The sequence below is a fragment of the Frieseomelitta varia genome, unplaced genomic scaffold (assembly GCF_011392965.1).
Source record: "Frieseomelitta varia isolate USP_RPSP 00005682 unplaced genomic scaffold, Fvar_1.2 scaffold_215, whole genome shotgun sequence".
Classification (NCBI taxonomy): Eukaryota; Metazoa; Arthropoda; class Insecta; order Hymenoptera; family Apidae; genus Frieseomelitta; species Frieseomelitta varia.
Window position 1 is genome coordinate 807,734 of NW_025109917.1, and position 21,760 is coordinate 829,493.

General features: G+C 40.6%; 1 protein-coding gene across 5 annotated transcripts in view; it reads left to right on the forward strand.

The window, feature by feature from the left end:
* Positions 1-21,760, forward strand: part of LOC122527345 (cAMP-specific 3',5'-cyclic phosphodiesterase 4D) — a 182,001-nt gene that overhangs the window by 31,576 nt on the left and 128,665 nt on the right. For 4 of the 5 annotated variants that reach the window (XM_043651432.1, XM_043651429.1, XM_043651431.1 and 1 more), the window contains one exon: positions 19,521-19,810. The gene's annotated coding sequence lies outside the window, so the exon portion shown is untranslated. Of the gene's footprint in view, positions 1-2,530; positions 2,550-19,520; positions 19,811-21,760 lie in introns of those variants that run through there. The other variant, XM_043651434.1, reaches the window with a different exon arrangement.

A 21,760-nucleotide genomic window follows, 5' to 3' on the forward strand; every position in this document is an offset into this window, starting at 1 on the left:
CCCCTACCGCTGCTGGACATACAATATATTGCGTTTAGATATTTCTAGACAGGTTCCATTATACCATTGACGCCGGTCGCCAGCCGGAGGAATAATTTCAGAAACCAATTGCCGTTTCGTTACCTTCCTCGTTCTCCTTTCTCGCGTGAGATTGCCTCCTCTCTGTCGGATGGTGGCAATAATTTCAGTTCGCCGAGGAGTTTTTTTCTATCCGGGGCGCGAGGAGATTTCTCTCGTATCCCCGGACCTGTGCACGCAGAGTGTTTTCCATCTGAATAGGGAACTCGCGATCAGACAACGTGCGTTATTAACTCTCCTCTCGCCTAGTGAGTCTACGTTCTGGGAAATCGAAGACGTTCGTCGTTTTTAAGAGAGCGGATACTGCTGTGTTTATTTAGCTGTTACTTTGATCCTTTCGAGATTCAATTGTTCTTCGAACTGGGAGTTCAGGTAAACAGAATTCTTTTCTTCTTCTTCTTTTTATTTATAGTCGCATCAGTCCACTTGTTCATCAGCGACCTGGAGTTTTATAATCTTACAATTTATTATAAATTAGTTTTTCGACCGATTCTTTGTCCTTCAGATTATCATTCAGGGAAGGACTTGTGTCGGTGTATTGTTCTACACTGAACAATAATATGTTCCACTGAAGTTCAATTAAACTTTGCACAAATCACAAACTGAGGTATCTTCTTTGTCGAGGAGATACTGGTAGTGCCGCTTTTGTACGGCCCGTTATGATCCTTGAGATTAGAACTTGGTTGTGCTTCGACAGAGAACAATCAATTGTCTTCTTAAAAAATTCATTTCTGATTGTTGTCCACGCGAGGATTTCCATTTGCTGATTTTCTGCAGAAAAATTAGAATTCTGAAGGAATACAACGAAACGGAGGCTATTGTCTAAAATAGAATAACTCAAATTTTTTCATTTCATTTCATTTATTTTTCCTAAATAAAACGCGTTTCGAAAGGGAAAAAAGAAAGCGTTAGAAACTTGTACATACAAAAAAGACAGACGAGCAGCGAACGAGCTCGCTCAACAGCATAATGCGAAATCAAATAAGACGCAAGCGTCTCGTTCGCCGTGGAAACATTTCAATTTCCGTAAAACGGCGTTTTCGATTTTCGATACGTGAGAGGCGCAGAGAGAGAGAGAGAGAGAGAGAGAAACGTTTTCAAGAGACCGCTCGACGCGTTGTTCAATTTTAAACGATCCCAGGTTGATTTCTCGTTCCGGCGGAAACGTTTCCGAATTCCTGTTACGTTCACCGTGGTATTGATCGAGGTCAGGAGACACGTTTCACAGCCGGCAGTGCAGTCTTTATCGATCTCTCACAACTCGCTATTCTCAACTCGAACGCACTTTATCCATCCTCGGGTAGTTTTTCGTTCGCCTTTCTCTTTTCTTTTTTCTTTTTTCTTTAATAGTTGATGGAGTCGTTGAATAAAGCAAGAGAAGAAGATGGAAGCGTTCAATGAAAAGACGATAATTACGATGTATATCCTAATAAGATACGTGAGGTTCGAACGAAGAGGTTCACTCTTCACGAGCACCTTGATTTTTTTTCATTTCGTTCGATGCGAGGGAAATTCATCGGAACAAGCAAAATTGTCTTTGCATCTTCGTTCGGCTATATATTCGTGATTAAATGGCTAAACGGAATTTGAACGCGCTTGAGAATTTGCATACGTAAAACATTTCGAAGCTCTCGTCGACGCTGTAATGAGACTTGATTATGTTGATGACGTTGGTGAAGTTTGACACCGATCTAAAAATATATGTAAATGCTACAAGATATGTATTTGGTGCAAATCAATTATTCATCGCATTAATAAGCTCCGATATTCACAGCGAGGCTGTGCTTTTAGCATTGATTACACGTTTTGATGATTAGTAACTCGTAAGTTCTACCTACATCTTCGTCAGTTTAATGTTCGATCAATTTTAATAAGAATTATTACCAAGGCAATTATATGTAAAATTGCAGAGAATTACTGGGTGGGCCAAAGAGTAATTGCGTTCTCTTTTCTTTCTGATAGATCAACACACACATATATATGTATCTGTAAAATGTAAAACAAACTTTATTTTAAACCACAGATTTATTGTTGTGCGATCTGATACCTGAAATTTACTGTCGAAGCTTGTTTCAGAGAAAGAAAATGCACGATTTCCTTCATAATTGTTTCTGACGTCGATTTCAAAAATGGAAACAGTTGCTCGAGAAGCAAAAAAAAAAAAAAAAAAACAACTGTGCGAGTTTGTAAAAAATTATGAAGGAGCCTTCAAACTAAAGGCGTTTGCTAAATTTCACCGGCTTTTATCGAAAAAAAGATGCGAATCCAACGTAATTCGTTGAAGAGCATAAACGTTGCGTCGACGTGATTGAATGGATACTGAATCGCGAAGAAACTTTTGATGTATACAGAGAGATGGAATGAAACGAATGCTCGTTAGTTTTCTCAGTTCGCAGTTTTTCTCGAGATGGATCGTCTCAAACGCGGAGTGCACGGCCGCGAGAGGAGGAGGAGGAGGAGGAGGAGAAGAAGTCTGGCGTTGTCGTTTAATGAATGGACGATAATTGAAATTTCTTTCTGTCCCCTTGCTGGAACATCTCTCGATGGTTTTCTCTTTCGTTCCTTTCAATTTCCGCTACACTGCTGCTATTTCCACGACGCGGCGTCGCTGATCGACCATCCTCGCAAGAAACTGGACCGACTTCGACGTCGCGAGAATCTCCTTCTCGACTATTCGACGGTTTTTTACTCTCTTCCTTTCGCGCTTCTCTTTCCCAGATTGTAGTTTTAATAGTCTGCTCTACCGAAGTGCACGAACAGAACCACGTTCGTGACATGAAATCGCTTTGTAAAAGTATTCGGAGTTTATGTGGGTTACTTTTCATCGATTTTCAGATTTTTTTATGTCTCCTGGCAACTTGACAAGAAGGTACAAGTAAATGCCTCGTTCTTAGTGCCTTGAAATTGTTTTACACATTATTTGGAGCTAAATGAAATAAATACTCTTTCGATAAAAACATTTTGTCCATAGGCGTACTATACTATATTTTACTAATAAGATGTTAATAAGCAAGACTGAAATATTGGGAAACAAAAAATATGGCGGAGCAGATATGTGTCTAGTGCCCTTCTCGGATACTAAAAGGATGTTAGGCGATCGGAACGAAATAAATTTTTTTTTTTTTTACTTTATTTTCCTCTGCAAATGTGAAAGTATTCTGCGCTTTTTTAAGCACATGTAAAAATTAGAGTGTAGAATAACAGTGGCCAATCTTGTGGAGATTTCGACAATAATCCTGTTCGAGCTAAATTGCAACGTTGTTCCTCTGCTGACGCGTTATCACGGAATCAATGTTTCATTTGGCAAATTCTTTCGGGTCGTCAAATTCGAACGTTGAACGGGTCTCGTTGTTTCGCATTCGTGTAACGATAGCTCGTTAATCCGAGTATAAACGGCGCTCGTTTCATCGTGCGTACAGTACGTATGTACGAGCGAGCATTAATCGCAGGCGCCGGACAATAGTTGGCAACTGCTCGAGCATTGTGCATGCAGGAATTGGAAATCGCTCGTATGAGAATACGGTATTCATAAAATCACGGGGCTGAGCGACACGCGATGCGACAGCGAACAAGTCGCGTGTGTGTTTGTCGAGTTAATAAGCGTGGGATTTAAGTACAAAACGACGCGGCTGGGTCATTGTTGTAATTTCAAATGGACCTGTCGCGATGGAATCACCATTGAGAAATCGTTCATCTACATTTCACTTACGGGCTGGAGTTAAACGAGCGTCGCCTCTACTCGCTTGTTAACCTCGAGCGACTAATTATTAATTAGCCGAGGATCCACTCGTAAATGGAACTCGGCGTGAATTCTTGATCAAGCGTTCATCGTGTGGTTATTGCTCGCAAATTTTCAAACTGGTAAACAAATATTTCGACGGGTGAAACGAGGAGAGGGTGGTGTCAAATTATTGTCAATGAAAACGTCAGTTTCAGTTTCTACGTTACTAGTTATTCGTATCGCTGTTGCTGCTAGCTAACGAGCCGCCATTAACGGTCATCTTTTTTTCTCTCTGAAGAAATCTACCGAAACGTAATTATTTGCTAACGTCAGTTTTATTTTTATTTCACGCGGCGCATTTCTCTTTCCCCATATCGTATTTTGTTTCCCCTTTGCGCATGTGCGCGCGATTTTACATCTTGGAGACAACGGCTATTTCATTTTGCACGTTTGAAGAATATCTCGTTTGTCTTGGACAAAACTCTTTCCCAGCATTTCGCGCTCTCGCTTCAACGAACAAAGGATTCTTGCTTTTTCCATAAAATTCAAAGCAACCATGAGTATTAATACTAGAATTGTCAAAGTAGTTAAAATGTTTTAGCCAAAGTAATTAAAAAATTTTATAATTTTTGTTGGATATCTTGTAGACGTATTTTTAAAGATTTAAATAATTTTTTGTAAAATATATCTCCATTGTATTATAAAGTTTCCCTATTTTTTTTGTCTTCAACATCTCTGATGGAAATTTTATGCTTTAATCACAAATGTCTATATCAACGTAGCTCTTAATAGTTCTTCATACTAGAACTCTCAAAATGGTCAAAATGAACAATTTATTATTTTTGTTAGAAATTTTATAGACGTGATACAGTATATGTTTGAAGATTTAAGTAATTTTATTAATATTTGTAATTTGTTATTTATAATTTTATTAAAAGTTTCTCTATTTTTTTTTGACTTCAATTTGACTCTGATGGAGAGTTTATGTTTCAATCGTCGATAGTTCTACTATCAAGAATGAACTTTTCTTGGGAAAGGTATCGTTCAATCGAAAATGAATGAACCGACATAATGAAGCAAATTGCAAAAACGACAATTGATGGAACATAAATAGATTGACCGATACATTAAATACTACGCGAAATTCCTATTGACGAACGCAACGTCAAATAATAATGGTGACCGCGTTTCTGACAAATGATCGTGTTTTACCTATTGATTAATTTCACCGAGCTGTACAGGGTGGGGATGAAAAGTCTGTCCGTGGCTATCATAGATGAATTCGACAAATCTGCCGTAAAGTTGAAAATTTTTTTTATTTTGCATTGTATTCTATTCATTATGAAGGAAAACTTTTCCAAGGAACTATAGGTTTGGAATCTAACAGTTCTTTCGAAAAATGTCGAAAAAGCTTCTTAATCATTTAATTGTGAACACGTGCTAACAGCGACTTTATGTCTTTGAACGCGTAAATGTTCATTTTACGTAATTTTAGTATTAGGTTTCACTAACATTTATCATAGTTGTAGCATCAATGTGAATCTAAATGATCAAATGATAAAACTAACTGTTAATATTATTCGAAATATAAACATTACGTAATACAATATAATTAAGTCGCTGTTAGCACGCACGTGTCCGCAGTGTTAAATGATCGAATAACTCTTTTAAAATTTTTCAAAATCTAACTATCAGATCGCGACCTATGGTTCCTTCGTTATGAATAGAATACAGTGCCAAAAAAAAAAAAAAAAAAAATTGTTTGACCTTGGAATTCAAGATCAAAGTCAATTTTTTTGCACATGTATTTCCATCAAATCGAAGGTGTAGAATTTATCTATGTTGGCCACGGACAAACTGTACGACTTGTGCATTAACATAGTAATGAAGTCGAAGAGAAAATATATGGGATGCGCGCGTACACATTGGATTAAACGGAGTCCGCGGTTTCTATTGAACGTGCTTGCGCGTGATACGCGCGGGTCGTGTATAGATCATGGCCGTGAGAGAGGGCACTTTGCTCGCGCAAAGGTTCAATCTCGCTTAGGGAGCAAAGGGCAAATCGAAGCTCTCGTGGTTAAGAGGTAATTTGTATTCTGGTTATTTATCACTGGGGACAGTGAATGGCATAGTGGATGGCATTGCTTGACGTTTCCATCGTTTCCTTCTTCATTAGCTAGCCTTCCGTAATTAGAAAACACCGTAAGAACTGTTTTACAGCCGATAGATTTGCAATTAGATTGCAGGACGTGCAACGACGAGTAGGTGCAGCACGAGATTGCAAAGGTGTCATTTGGAATTTTTCGGAAAGTGGCAATCATACGTACGTAGAGTGAGAATTTTTCTCTTTGGACAGAGAAGAAGTTGTCAGAGTTTGAATACCTTTGCACTCTATTCCACCAAATACATTCTCGCCTCTTCATTTACGCGTCACTTTCTTTACGTGATCACTAAAGTTACACGGCCAGAAAATATACTTTCCTAGAATTTTTAAAAGTAACAGTAACACCGATAAGAAAACCTAATCTAAACTCGTAGTGTTTGTCTTCTACAAGATTATTCAGCGATGTTCAAAGAACGTTGAATTTCTGAAAATCTGGCGAAAGATAAGTTAGAGAACAGATTATCCGATAAAATTAGCACTAACTAAAAATGAAACTGAAGTCGAACTTGTAAATATTTCATTGCGAGGATTCACGACGAGGATAATATTTGTGCCAATTAAAAAGAAAAGATTGTCGAATAAAATTTACTTTTATTTTCTGAAATGACATCGTCATCATCATCATTATTACTATTTTGTGCATAAATATGTATTTCTATAACTTGTGCCAATTTTTTCTCTCCAATATTTGGTTTCTTTTTGTACTAACAGACAGTCTATTTCTACGATTTTCATTCGACTGCGCGTAAATGGAGGAACGAATGTAATTACATGAAAGAATATCGTACAGAATTTGTTCTTCGTAGACTACTTCAGAAGAAATTTGTTCTAGTTCAGATAAGACTCACGCGTATCAACGAAGAGCGAACTCTCGAAAATGATTTCCCGGTTGTATCGAGTTCACGCACGAACTCGGGATAAAGTCAGCGCTTCTCGGCTGTCTGTCTCTCAACCATCCGCGTTCGTCTAACCGACTGACGCTGGCGGCCTCCGATTTTTAAGGAACGCGCTGCTCACAGCACGAGATAAGGAATTTTCCGTCGTTACATCGTAGATTCGTGGCGCGCTGTTGGCACGCCTCAGACGCGTAATATCGTTTCGTTTCGCGGGGGAAATCACGTCTTCTCGCGAGCCGCGAGACTTAGTTCGCGTCTTTCACCGATTAAAAGAACGGGCGAAAACGCGTTTACCACCCGCGATTTTCACCTCTGTAACTTAATCCCTTGCGCCGGCAACCATGGTTCGCGGACCATAACGAGTGACCGTATACGATAATTTGTCGCTTTCTTTTTCTTTTTGAACGCGTCGATATGATGTCACTGTATAGGAATTATTAATAAGTGATAAACTTATCATTTGTCTTGCCTGATTTACATTGAAATACACTTAAAACTGAGAAAACTGTTGCATTTTGGGACAAAAACGTTCTCGACGTGCGTGGCAAATGTTAAGAGGAATTCCAACCGAGAGATTCGATTAGCACGGCGATTAGCAATTCGGGGAGGATTCGTTGAAACGCGGAAACGCGATATATTTTTATTCCCACACTGTTGGGAACAGCGTGGAGTTATGCTGGATACGTACGCGTTGGGCGCGACGTCGGAATGTAATTAAGAGAGAAGGCGACTCGTGTGTACCATTGTGTGTCAATTACATTTTGAGCGGCCCATTCGTACGACTTCCGGCAGGCTTAATTGTCTCGTTGCTCGTTTGGCGATCGTCCTGTATTTAGGTTACGTGCACGGTGTGCGTTCATTCGGTACGAAGGTCAATAATGCCCATCAGTAATGTTTTCATCTCGGCGTCGGGTCAAGATCGATCGTTAAACCGCCGTTTAGACGCAATTGGAATTTTCATGGGAGAGCATTCCGTTCGATTTCCATCCATTTTTTCTGCTCTTCTCACCTCCTTCGACGCTGGAACTACCAACGACAAAGCTACAAGACTCACCGGTGAAGTTCAAGTGCAAAAAACAGGGATAAAGAACGCGAAATTTTATTAATATATCCGAAAAATTATTCGTGTTTGTAAAAATACGTTCTTACGAATCTACAAAATTTCTATGAAGAATTACAGACTACTTTATTTCTAGGTAAATTATTTCTACGAAGAAAGATTATTTTCATGATAGACAGGTTATTATCTATGAAGAATTGCAAGCCACATTGGTGATTCTAGTGTCAACGTGAAGAATTACTGATTACTTTATTTCTAGATGGATTATCTCTGTCTAGAAGAAAGATTACTTCTGTGATAGATAGATTATTCCTATGAAAAGAATTACAAACCATATTGATCTAGAGTTAATTATTCTAGTGTCAACGTTGCAATGTTGCAATCCTTCGGTACGATCGTTCGATTTCTTCTTCTTCTTCTTCTTCTTCTTCTTCTTCTTCTTCGTATCTTTGGAAAAGAGGACGTTAGTAGCTACGAAAAACCACGCAACCGCCGAGACACTAGTTCGTTAAATTTTGTATCGTTATACGAGCATGCACGCGGCAAAAACGAGATCTAGAATCAGATCAGAAATGAGAAAATGCAAACTTTATTGGAAATCGACGTGTGTTACTCTCCACACTAATTTTTCCACACGATCACAGCCGGTTCGATGTAAAAGAATTCAGAATTCTTCAGTTTTCTGCCGCGTATGTGCATAATCACGCGCTGTAATTACAGCTCACGTTTCTCGCATTTTATCGAGATCACGAAGGGATCTTGTTATCGTAGACGGATTTTGTCCAACAGGTGATGCACTTTGTTTTTTTATCCTTTCTTTTTTTTTTTTCTTTTTTCTTTTTAATATGTGAAACGTATCAATATTCCGCGGCCGTAGGATTTCGGTATTGCCGACAGAGCGAGCTCGCGATATTTCATTCCGTACGTTAAACGCACAATAAAAGAGCTGAAACGGAGCGTGGCGCGGATTCGGCTGGAGCTTTGATATTGTGCACACGCAGCAAATTGCGATGTTTTCGTATTTAACCAGTTCGCTGGATTACGCACTTTCGTGTCGTATCTTTGTTGTTGGATCCGTTGTACGTTTCTGAATAGCTAAACGCGAAATATATTATACAAAGCGGCGTGCACCGACTCGTAGAAGATTTGTCTCTCGTGTATTTCTTTTCTTTCTTTTTTTTTTTTTTTTTTTTTTTTTCTGGAAAATTCGACTGAGTAGCCAGAAATTCCGTTGCGTGAGATTGACGATCGACTAATCGTGGCCAATAGTGGAGCAGCGATCGAAATTCAGCGATCTATACGTGGTCGATTGTGAGACAATTGGGGGTTTTCTGTTCGAACGATTTGTAGCGGCTTGAAAGATATCGTGGATATTTATTTCGGAATGTCACCGCAACAGTGCCAATGAAACTTTGAGATAAGTTCGCGGTGCGCGTGTGCGATGATCTTTGGAAATTTGGCAAGTTGACGGGGATCGATGAATTAAAAATCGTCGATCGTTCGCCTCGGACACGTGTTTCGAGTCCGCTCGAAATGTACCAGTATAAGAGAATACAAAGCGGGCCATTCATGCAGCACACTCGTTTCGAACGTCGGAGTATGTTAACGTATGACGTTTCATTGTCGGTATTGACGTATTTTTTTAGACAAGATTTCTCGAAGATCGTGATCGATGTTTCATGCGCGCCATTATCTATAGACCTGCGTGATCTATTTTCGATTATTGATGGAGCAACAAATAGCACCGCGGTATGAATATTTACAACGCCAGCAATCTCAAAATAGGTACATTGTAATTCAACCGTGCATAACTGCGACGTTAAATAATATTTCCTTCCTTACGTGTACAGCCGCGGTATTTTCGCGGTATTTGTTTTGCGAATTTAATTGAAAGCTCTCTGTAATGCCAACGTTTACTAAAACAACATTTTCGCTCAAAATATCGCCTAGTATAAACATTAAACTTAATTTATTTCTAAAAGGAAAAACAAGCCTCAAGACTCAAAGGCGCTGCTAATTTATTTTTATTATACGTTTTAAAAAGTACAGTGTTTGGCGTGGAATGAAAGTGAAAAATTGCGAGTGCGAATTTCAAAGTGCGTGAAAAAATATCGAACGTAGATGTTTCCTCGTCAGACGCACGAAAAAAAAAAAATATTGTCTTGGTCGAACTTAAAGGAAAGAAAGCGATACATCGCAATTAGATACCCGCGAACGTTTATTACTCTCTATAAGCCGCGAGGACAGGCCATCGTTCTTCATTTCCCGCGCGATTTTTCTCCCGTTCGTATTCGCTCAAACGATCTTTCGAGGGTCGGAAGAAATGCGGTCGTTACCGTGGAGGCAAACTTTCCGCCGGAATTTTTCTGCCCTTCTTTCACTGGTTCTTTCCATTCGACTGAAACTTCGTTTCACGTTCCTGCACGATCGATTTTCGACGGAATAACGCGGGCAACTGTTTTCGATCGATGTCAGTAATAGGAACAGCTGTCAGATCGCTGCTGAAATCAAGGAACTTTGCTCGATCCTGGCAGTGTGAAGTCGATTTTCAATATTTTTCGACGCGACAAAACGTGTAGAGACGTTACGAATCTCTTTAACATTAATTGTATCAAATGTATCAAATTTTATTTAAAATTTAATTTAAAATTACACGTCCATTGTTCATTTAAGTTTATGAAAATTCTCATATCGTCCGACTAATCAATTCTCAATTTTTTCGTTGTTCCTTTTGGCGTCTTTCTTTCATTGAGAAAAATTTATCGTCTGACTTGTTTACCGCAACCGATCAACAAATTTACATCTGTTTACAAAGTTCTTTGCTCGGTTCTGAACTCAAGACTTTGGTTCTGAACTCAACTAAGATTTGAACATCTGTAAATGCATCGTTGGGGACAAAATTTCTAAAGAGATTCTAAAGAAATCTCTTCAGTTACGAAGAAGGAACCCATCGTCTGCAAAAAATGCAATTAACAAAACTAAAACATCCTTCAGTTATCTTTAAATAAAATAAACTATGCTCCTATTATTTCCTGTCTATGTCGAATATAAAAACAAAAATATATGATTACTCTGTTGTTATAAAAAACAAATGACCAGTTATCGGTAAGAATAGGTGTTAGTTGAAGTGATGGCACGATAGTGTTGAAAACAATATTTATTCGAACGTTTTTCGTTTAAACTCGTAACGTTTAGCTGGCTCGAAATACTCTGCCGAGTGTCCCCTATCGATCGCGAGAAGGAAACAAATGTCGAGACCAGAATCGGAAACACGAAAGGAAGAGGGGAAGTTAGGAACGCCGCGAGATTTCTAAGACGGCCTTGAGCGCCGGCTTCTCCGTTCGTCAAGGTCAACGAATACGTATCGAAAACGAGCGCAATTGTCATTGAGAGACCAGCGAAACAAAAAGGACGTTGCCAAAAACGCTCGCAGTGATTCATTTACTAGAAGGATCGCATGAATAACCTATTGTACGTGAAATCATAGTCGGCCGTTTGCCAAAAATGGCGGCCGGGAACCGCGAAGCGAAGGAGTGACAAAATGGGGTTGGATTTTGTCTGAATTAACCTCTCGCGCTGGAATGACGTCGAGAATTTTTTATCCCAAAATTGCAAATATTTTCTCAGTTTCAAGTATATTTAAGTGAAACAAAACAGGCGAAACAAATAACAAATTTATTACTTGTTCGAAAAGAACGCGACGAATTATCGTATATCGGTTTTGGTCACTCGTTATGGTCCGCAATCAGTTGTCAGGCGCAAGTGGGAAAGACCGGAGCCTCGTTTCGGATATTTTCGACGATTGAAATCTTCGACTGCTCCTCGCTTTTCGTTCCTCGTCCCTCTCCGGTAAATTCGATTTGCCGCGATGACGATGTCTGTCGAAAATAAGAGAGAGAGAGAGATAGAGAGATAGAGAGACGTCTGTCCAAACTGTCTCTCGTGCTCAGAGAGACCTGACAGACCATCTGCGAGAGTTTATCCATGCAAAACACGACAACGAGACTGTTCTGGAGGGAAACGAAAAGGACGATAAGTAGACGCAGGATACGATTCTTTAAGGAGGATGGAATAACCGTTCCGAAGTCGTTATCCCTTCCACGAGTGAAAAACGAGGGAAGAAGACGCTGCGCAAAACTCGTCCGATGGAAGGAATTCAGATGTCTGCCGGCCGGAAATAGAGGCGCTTGCGAGAGCACGGCAGAAAGGAATACGAACACGGGATTCCGGGAATCCGTGGAATCCTTCCCCGTGGATCGTTCACTCGCGCGGATTCCACACAGGAACACACGTGCACACGGCGTGCGCGCGTTGCATACGTCGCGTCGCTAGAAAGATGTACGACTCTTTCCCGCTCTTCCTTCTCGGCGTGTCCGCAGGGCTACCTATCGAGCCACGGATCGAATTTTGAATAAGTGAGCTCGAACGAGCGTTCGACGGAATGCCTGCCACGAGATGTGGAAGGCGGAGAAAGGATTTTTCAGATTTCCGGACGTGGTTTGCCCCTTTTTATCGCGTTACGCTCGCCGCTTGCGACAGGTCGTTGTTCACTCTTACGTCTTGATCACTTTATCTACTTTTAATAGGAAGCCTATTAATCGGCTTTTTTTTTTGCGTTGACGATTATCGACTTATTATCGCCAGCCGATTAATCGGCTTTTCGATGGTCAATAATTATCGATCATAAATTTATAAAGGAAAAACTTTCCAAAGACATAAGAAGCAGAACATCTTCTGTGAGTACATTTTGTTATACAATTATACAATATTCACACTTAAAGAAATATTTCATTTAAATAAAAAATTAGTTCATTTCGTGAAGTGCATTGTTATACGAATGTTAATTTACAAGTAATTATATCGAGCTTGGTAGCTCGACAAACAGACACGTACATTCTCGCGCGATAGCCAAAACCGGCCCGGTACTCGCGCAGAACTGAGTCGGTCGTTAGTAAGCGGCAACTTCCATCGTGAGCGGTAGATAAAGTGTTAAATGCCGTTCAAGTGTTAAATGCGATGTTGAACTGCAGGATAACGAGCACGAAACCCGTGATTTAAACGTGTCGTGGATGGGTCTTCGAGTTTGCGTGTTTACGAAAAGAGAAATTACAAGGCAAATACTCTCGTTTTCGGTTCGAGAAAAACTTCTCTTCTCTTTAATATTTTCTTTTTCTTTTTTTTTTCGAAAATTTCGAATAATTGTACTAGAAAGAATTCGGGGGACCGTTAACTTCGCGGACCATAACGAGTGACCGAATCGTATACAATAATTCGTCGCTTTCTTTTTCTTTTGAACTCGTCGGTGTGATGCCACTGGACAGAAATTATTAAGAAGCATGGGTTACATTTAACTGTACTTAGAACTGAGAAAATCTTGCAATTTGGGACAAAAAACGTGCGTTCGATTCTTTCTCGCCGTGCGTCGTACGTTATTCCAGCGCAAGAGGTTAACCGTGAATTTTGCATCTTCGATTCGCGACTTCGCCCCGACCTGTCTGTATCTGTCGGAGCTTCTGACTTCGGTCGAAAATTCAATTGAAGTTTGGCGAAACGTGACGTGGCGGCGTCGAGTCGGTGGTGGTCGATAAGAGCGAGCAATTAAGAAGGTCGCATGCGAAAAAAGGAAGCACTTATCGGGACCACGTATCCTCGTTGTCGTTCTGGATCCATAGCATTTGTCACGGCCACCGGTATCCTTCGCGGGGCCGATATGCAAAATGTTGACCCACATTTCGCCGTCTGTGTAAACGTGTAAATATTTATCGGCGGAGCAGCCAGTTTCACGGGGCTTAACGAAGTCTCCGAGCCGCAAACGAGCCGCATAGATCGGACAATCAGTGTCAGTCACTGTGCTTCGTCAGCACAGTCGTTCCTCGATCGAAATGGTACCACCTTATTTCAGCGACGAGCAAAAGCAGCAGATATCGATCACGACGTATACGTGTCAACGTCAAACGGCTCATTTTTTTTTTTTTCTCTTCGAGCAGGTGTTTGTTTCTTTGAGGAATTGCAAAACTTTCTGGATGTCGTCCTGCGAGGTCAAGTTGATGCCCGAATTTATTCCTCTGCCTCTGTCTTTGAGCTTCGATAATAATACGATATTCGAGGAGAATGTAGGCGACTATTAACATGTTGTAAAAATTGAGCGGTACAATTTTTCAAATCAAGACACTCCTGTGTCAGTTTAACCTTCTAAGTACTAACGTCCGATATATCGACTCCTGTATAATATCTGAGAAAGCCGAATGTCCGATATATCGACGGTCTCTCTCTTTTGAGTAGCTTGAGTCTTTATTTGATTTATTTGAGTTTTGATTTGATTATAACTTTGAAAATATAAGAACTACAATAATTTATGTGAAAACATGTAAAATTAAACTTCGCCTGGCGATTTAAATCCGTCCACTAGCGAAGGACGATTTAAATACCCCGTCCTTAGAAGGTTAATAGGTCCAGTCTTTAGGCAAGTGAGTGCTCCATCTTTTCAGTTAGTGCAAATACATTTGTTGGTGGTCGAATACATTTGTGTAGGTGTGTGCTTTTGGTCCAGGTATTGTTCCATTTATTTTTTCGTAATAATTAATCTGATCTTTACAAGGAATTGGAACGTATCTGTCAGTGAAGGTGCTGTGGCTCTCTTGCTGCTGTAGCGGTCTTTTCATTTCCTTCTATTCCTCGGTGAGCTAGAATCCAGATAACGGTGGTGTTAGGTCGGTCGTAACTCCTGTATGGTTAATTCCTTTCTCTGATCGCGCGGTCTCATTAGGGCTTTTGTTACGCTCGTGGAGTCTGTGTAGATGACGACCCGTGCTTCGTTGTTTGAGTGAGCGTATTGTAGGGCTTCAAGAATAGCGTAAGCTTCAGCGGTAAAAATGGACGATGATGTGAGATTTTGTTATTTTAGTTTCGTTTGTTTCGATGGCAACATGTTCAACTACAGAATCTGTTTTCGACCCGTCAGTATAGATTTCGTTGTGGCAAAAGTACAGTGAAGAGCATAACTATATTACTATAATACTTACTATCATCTACAATAAAGTGAACAAAAAATAAACATCACAAGTGTCCTTTGCACAATTAATAGTAACAAAAACAATTTTTTTAAACCGCGAACGTTCTTTTGTTTTATCTGTAACGAAAAAAGAAAAATACACTGTATTCATACACAGTTATGCTCTTCACTGTAGCTGTCACTGTGTTCAGCTCTACGATAGAAATTGGGCCCTGTAGTCGGTCGAATTAAGAATTTTTTCGGGCAAGCTGGTTGGACTAAATCTTACTAGACGCGACTTACTGTGTCTGTTGCAGTTGCAGATACGATCGAGTTTGACGCTCGCGTTAACTTCCGAGATGGATATAGAACTGGGGGGCGGGATGCAAACTTATTTACAAGAGAGATAGACGCGGTTGTTTGCCTGGTAACCGAACCGAGTGTATCTCCGTTGCTTTGTCCGCTGATGAGAATGGACTTGGACGAATATCCTTTGAAACGTTTCAAATGACGTAATACGCGATGGTCGGTTTTGAAACGGTCACTCGACGACGGATACGTTGCTCTCCGTTGCTTTGTTGGCGGTCCTGTCTTCTTTGAAGACATCATGCCCGTGGCACGATCGCGCGCGGAACCGCAACTGCTGCAATTCGCGCGGCAACTCGTCAGCTTACCCCTTTGTTCCCCGGAAGCGTAAACGTCTCGAGATATTTCCAGATCGAGCTCGTTGCTCGACCCTCGAGCGAGCTCCACTCTCCGCTTCATTTCTATTAGTTCGATCGAAATGGACGTTTGCATTGGCGACGAACCCGCCGGTAACTCGCCATTCGAGAGAAATGGACAAATTGCCAAGTGCTTCGCTCGGCAAACTCGACGGGGAGGATCGATCAGCTATCAAATTAATGGTGGCAGGTAATTTCGTGAGAACGATTTCTGGGGCGACGGTCCTGAGTTCACCAGGTCCTACTAGTCCGTTTTACGAGCTCGTGAGGCTCGAGCTTGATCCTCGGTTTCGTTAAAACGAAGCTTCCCTTTGTCAGGTTCACGATCGAGTAATTTCCAAAAGCTAGCCATACACTTTGATCGAGTGTACAATTTCGTACGAGAACCACCGTGTTCGGTCGTGTCTCATCGTCGAAGAATTTCGAAATGACGCTTCTCTTCCCCTCTGGTTGTCTCTTTCTGTCGCCGCGAGTGATTTAACGCTGGAACTTTGTTTCCACGATCGTAATAAATTTCACGGCCACGTGTCTTTCTTTTTCTTTTCTCACACTCGTCGTCATCTAACGTCGGCTAATCCTTCGCGGCCGTAAGGCGATTAATTTCGAAGATCCTTGGAGGAAGTCGGCGCTCAAGGTTGTCGGTCCTTTTTGAAAATCCAGCGAGTCCGTTGATCCTTGCCTCGAGTGTGCGCAGCTTTGTCCATATTTTTCCCTTCTCTGTCCCATCCGTGCTTTCATAAACGTGAGGATATATTTTTTTTCTTTTAGTAGCAACACAAGACGCTTTCGAGAAGGAAGAAACATTTATAGCTATCAAGAGATGACGATATCGGTGCTGTTACATCGTCGTTAATTTCTTCTTTCTCTCTGGAGTACTCGCCTCGTTCGAAGTATTCCAAGTCCCAGTATTTTTCTATTAATTAGCAAATACTTCGTGCGTTCTCCTCTCCATGGGTTTCTTCTCGTAAATTTCGCGAATTTATTTACACCTTGCTTCGATGATCCATCCGACCGATCGGAATTTCCCCTGAAAGAGGCACGTCGTTCGTCCCTAATTAAATCCCCCGTTGATCGTGCACTCCACGATTGGATCGATATCCGTGAGAAGTTCGACGATGAAATGTCATTGAAATTTAATCGACGCCGTTCGTCTCATCATTGTTTCGTTGTCACCACGTTCTCACGTACCTTCCCCCCATTTACACAATTATAATCAGTAATTCTTGCTCGTTCCTCAAACGCTTTCTCTCGACCGAGAAAAGAAGAATCGACGAAATTTCGCGCCAGAGAATAATCGAATGCACTCTGCAAGTAGACGAGGTAGTTTCGTTCAGAATGTTGGCCGAGTTTCGTCGAGCATCGCAGAGAGACGTTAAAAGAGACGTGGAAAGGGGGAGGGAAAAGGAATCGGCGTACGCGGCGTTCGTGCACGCGTCCTCTTGGCACGCTTCCATCGTAGCGGGCACGAGCGCGAGAGAAAGGCAGATAACGCTTTCTGGGTGGTCCTTAATTAACTTGTTCCTTTGCATATTTGAATACGCTCGAGCGTCACTGCCTACGCGACACTGTTTCGTTTCGCGACGCGTCGCGTCGAAAATCGTTCCGATTGTCTTGCCTTTTGATTTCGGTCTCCGCTTCGTTATTACGCTGCCACGTTGGCTGTTGAGTCAAAAGATCCGGAGAACGCGTTAGCCCTTTTGCTTCTGTATCAACCGTGCTCGTCGTCGAAACTAAACTGCCGCACGTTTTCTACTACGTGCAACGTTCAGAGATGTATTTCAGTTCTGCGAGGTTGGTTTTGGCATGAAATGTCTGATTCTAAAATTTTTTATTTTCATTTTCAACCTCTCTAAACTTTGGTGAATTTTTATTCTTTCTGAGGAATCTCTTGAAGATTCGATTTAAAAACTTGTTGTACAATGTAGCGAAGGCTTCGTTGAATAGTTCAAATTAGAGTTTCACACGTTTCGAAAGCTTGAAAAAGAGAATGAAGAAATTAGTCTTTCTTCTTTCTAGTATAATTTTTCGATTTTCAATGCTTCCAAACAAGTTTCGAAACAAATGTGCGATTTTTGAGTAGGAGTATACGTGTGTAACTTTACAATATAGAATTTCTGAACATTTCTAATGAAGAAACAGAGAATGTAAAAAAATTTGCTTTATTGAGAAAAAAAGTGGTAAAGAAATTAGTACATACTTAACGCTACAACTTAACGCGAAAACATTTTATATATATATACGAAACACTACGAAAACATTTACAACATTTTATATATATACGAAACGCTACGAAAACATTTTATATATATACAAATTATTCTACAATAATATAAATACAATTTATATTATTTATATAATACTGAATAAATTGTATTTAATACTTTCGTAATCGTAGTTACCACAAACAAAGAGAAGTGACGTTTCCTCCTCTTGCTGTTCAAAAATAAAAATAAAAGTACTACGATAATTTCACGCGATTGAATTTCCATTTGCCTGACAAAATGTCTTCATTTCCCACATCGGTGTAAATTGTCGGACAACGAAATATAATGACAACGAGATGATAGAACTCGCTAAATGCACACGACCGAAAATTGCAGTTTCTCGATGAGTCGCGAAGGGTTTGCAAGTTTTATAACTTCGCGACCTTGGCGCGAAATTTCCCCCTCCCCTCTTCCACGCAAACTTTCTTCCGCGTCTGATCTTCGCGGATGCTCACGTACCCTCTTTCGTACGAAGATTTTTCTCCCGGATTGAATAAACAGGCGAAGCCGCGCGTGATTCCGCCTGTTTGCATAGTAAATTAATGTCCTTCTAAAAGGAGCTCCTCCTCCCCGTTTATTCAACGGGGTGCCTACGTCGGCGATCGAAAGCCCCGACCGAAGGTCGCGTCGTATTATCAAAAAAATGGGGAAGATTAAAATTCTTGTTTGGAGAACGATCTCGCGTTAAGTGGAAACTTCAATATTCCCCGAGTTTTAACGTCGGTTCTCACGTTGAAATTGAATCTCGACGAAAATTACCTCGCGAGCGGTGAAGTTCAGCTTTCGAAAAAATTTCGCACCTGGTTTCAAAATACGGGATAATTTTCTCACGGTACCGAACACTCCGAGCGTACACGTATTTAGCGACCTGAAAGTTCATTTCGTCATTCGAACTCTTTTTTTTTTTCCTTTTTCGTGCAGATTTAAAATCGCATCGACATCGAGGTCATTGGCGAATAGTATGGTGCTTATATTTTATAGTATTGATTACAATTTTTGAGAAAAATATATCCCTAATTTTTCATCAGGTACGTGATCGTCGAAAGAACTCACGACTATCAAAATAGATGCGTCACTCTTTAAAGTGGATTACTATATGATGTTCTTTTACAAAGTTATATGTGTTGATCTGTGACAGATATTTGACATTTATCGCAAGAGAGGAAGTTTCACTCTTTATTTAAAATGAGACCAAGTAGATTACTATATGATGTTCTTTTACAAAGTCAATATCACTTTAAATGATTCGCAATGTTTCATTGTTATTTGTACAATTAATGTGTTGATCTGTGACAGATTTCTGACATTTATCGCAGAAGGGAAAGTCAGTCTTCTGAATTAGATGTCGTTGTCGATATTCAAGTTTCTCAACTTGATAGCCAAGTCTCTCGTCGCAACAAGTGTCGCGCAGTTATCAGTGACGATGAAACTATCGCGCGCCTTATCGGTTTTATCGCTTTTATCCAAATAGTTTAGACGGCTAACAGACAATTTCTCGCAATTAATCGTTCGAACGATCGTTCTACTCCAGAGGGAACGAACGTGTACGAGACGAGTTTTCTCCAAGTGTCGCGACGTTCGATCGTAATCTAATCGACACCGTCACGTCCCGTTTTTGTTGCAGATCGTCAAACCACTCGGGAGACAATGGCCTTCGACTCCACGGGAAATAAAAGTCGACGAATTGTCTGAGATTGCCGTCGTAACTTTCGTTACGACGAAGGTATTTGTTCCTCGAACTCTTCGCTACGCTACGTCTTCGAAAGTTGCTCGAGTGGTGAACAAAGAGAAAGACGAGGGGGAAGGTGAAGAGGAGGAGGAGGAACCGTTGGACGAGGGACGACGAACAAACAAAAAGGGAAGAAAGCAGAAAGGAAGGAAGGATCTCGCCAATTACTGCCGCTCTGTAATAAGGTAAGTCAACCGTGTTTTCAAAATTTTCAACAACTTTTCTGATATCATCCGCGTGACTCTCCCTTTATATCATATATCTCGTCGAAAGTTTTCTACTCCCTTTCCACGACCGGTATTACGCTTTCTTTCGCGGATTAACCTTCTCGCTCTGTAGGCTCTGGTTTCATGGAAATTCTGCGAAACTGCTCGTTTCTCTCCAGCGGGCGATAACGATGTTACCGATTTCTCGTAACGCTTGCAATTTCTCGCACTACCGGTCCAAACGTTTTGCCCCCTTTTTTTTCTTTCACTGCTGAGACTTTGCAATTTTTGATTCTACGACACTTCGAGATGATTTTCGAGCATTTTTTCATCCGCCGATTCGTTGCAGTTGTATTAGGGGTAATGTTGGTAATGTTGGTAATGTTGGTAATGTTGTTTTTTGATACTGAAAAAAATTTGATTTTATTTAAGAGTTAATACAGTTTCAATCTGTAGTATAATTACGCACACTATACTGACATACTGCAATAAGCAATAAGACTAAATGTCAATATATTTAACTAGAATATAGGTTATATATTGTGTTATACTAAGTTAAATTACTGTAGATTATAACGTAACATAACTTAACCTATAATAAGTTACATTAGGTAGGTTGTAACACAACCTATATATCATAACAAGTTATAACCTAACTTGTAATAAGTTAAATTACTGTCACTAGATGTTTATTAAATTAGAAGAAAACGACATTACTCCTGGGTAATATGTACGCGCACTGTTCGAACAGCGCGCGAGTTTTAATCAGGCAAGTTTAAGGTCTCCGGTGGTTTAAGGTCGTGCTCGGGAGAAGAAAAGCTGGAAATAGCGCGGAAGAGCGGAGCCTGCGCGAAGAGCGGACAATCTCGTCCCCTTGGACTCACGATGTTGACAACTATTGACTCTATTTGTCTCCTCCGTTGTCCCATGTATCTTACTTTATGCTAACGTTTCGCACGTGATGGCTCCGACGTGGTAGCCCGTTGCGGGTTTGCCACATTTGCCACGAGTGCACTCGAGCTACAAGGTCTCCGGCATCACGTAGAAGAATTTGTCATGGTGTTCGTGCGGCAGACTCTCCGCCGAACTGATTCTTTTCAAAATTGCCTTGATTTTAACCTGCGTCTCGTTTTCGAGATACTGTCAATATCTTGTCACATCTTTATGCAATTATTCTGCTTCGTTCGTCTATTCTAACGTGTTCGACGAATTTCTAAAAAATTTCACTTTGGAACGCACAATGAAAGATAAACGATGTATAACAATCTCCACACATCCATTTCTTTGATGAAAAGAAATAAAGATGACTTTGGAAATTTCGGAACCCACAAAATAACACGCCATATTCTGCCTGTCCTTAAAATCACACAACTTTTGTATTAAACAATTTCTCGTTAGACACGCAATTTAAAAGTTACTTCAGGCGTGCAAGATACGTGAATCACCCTGTATATTTGAGCGATCCGAATCGCGAATGATCGATTCGTGTTAATTTCTTTACGAATTGGCCCGGTCTAGTTTCTCTTTCTTCTCTCTTTTCTTTTTTTTTTTTTAAGAGTTATCGTTCGTTCTAGGTGTCTTTCCCCTAATATACGTGGCCTAAGGGAGGCTTCCTCCACCCTCGGGATTTCTGCAGCACTTCTGCGGCGGCAGGCCCGGTATTCCGGTTGTTAGTTCTCTCTTAGCTCGCGCGGTGGAAGTGCCAGGCGAAATGGAGAGCCCTCGACGATCTAAAAATGGTTTCCACCGGCCAGGAAATGCTTCATTCCTCCTCCTCGTAGGGATATAATAGAATTTCTCGGGCAAAAAGCTCGGAAACGATTTTGAGTACCTTGTATTATCGCGACGTTTCTTGCCTCGTGTCTCTCGATGCATTTAAAAGTTACATCTCCTTTTCTTCTTCTGAAATTAAAATTTCAGATTTTTGTT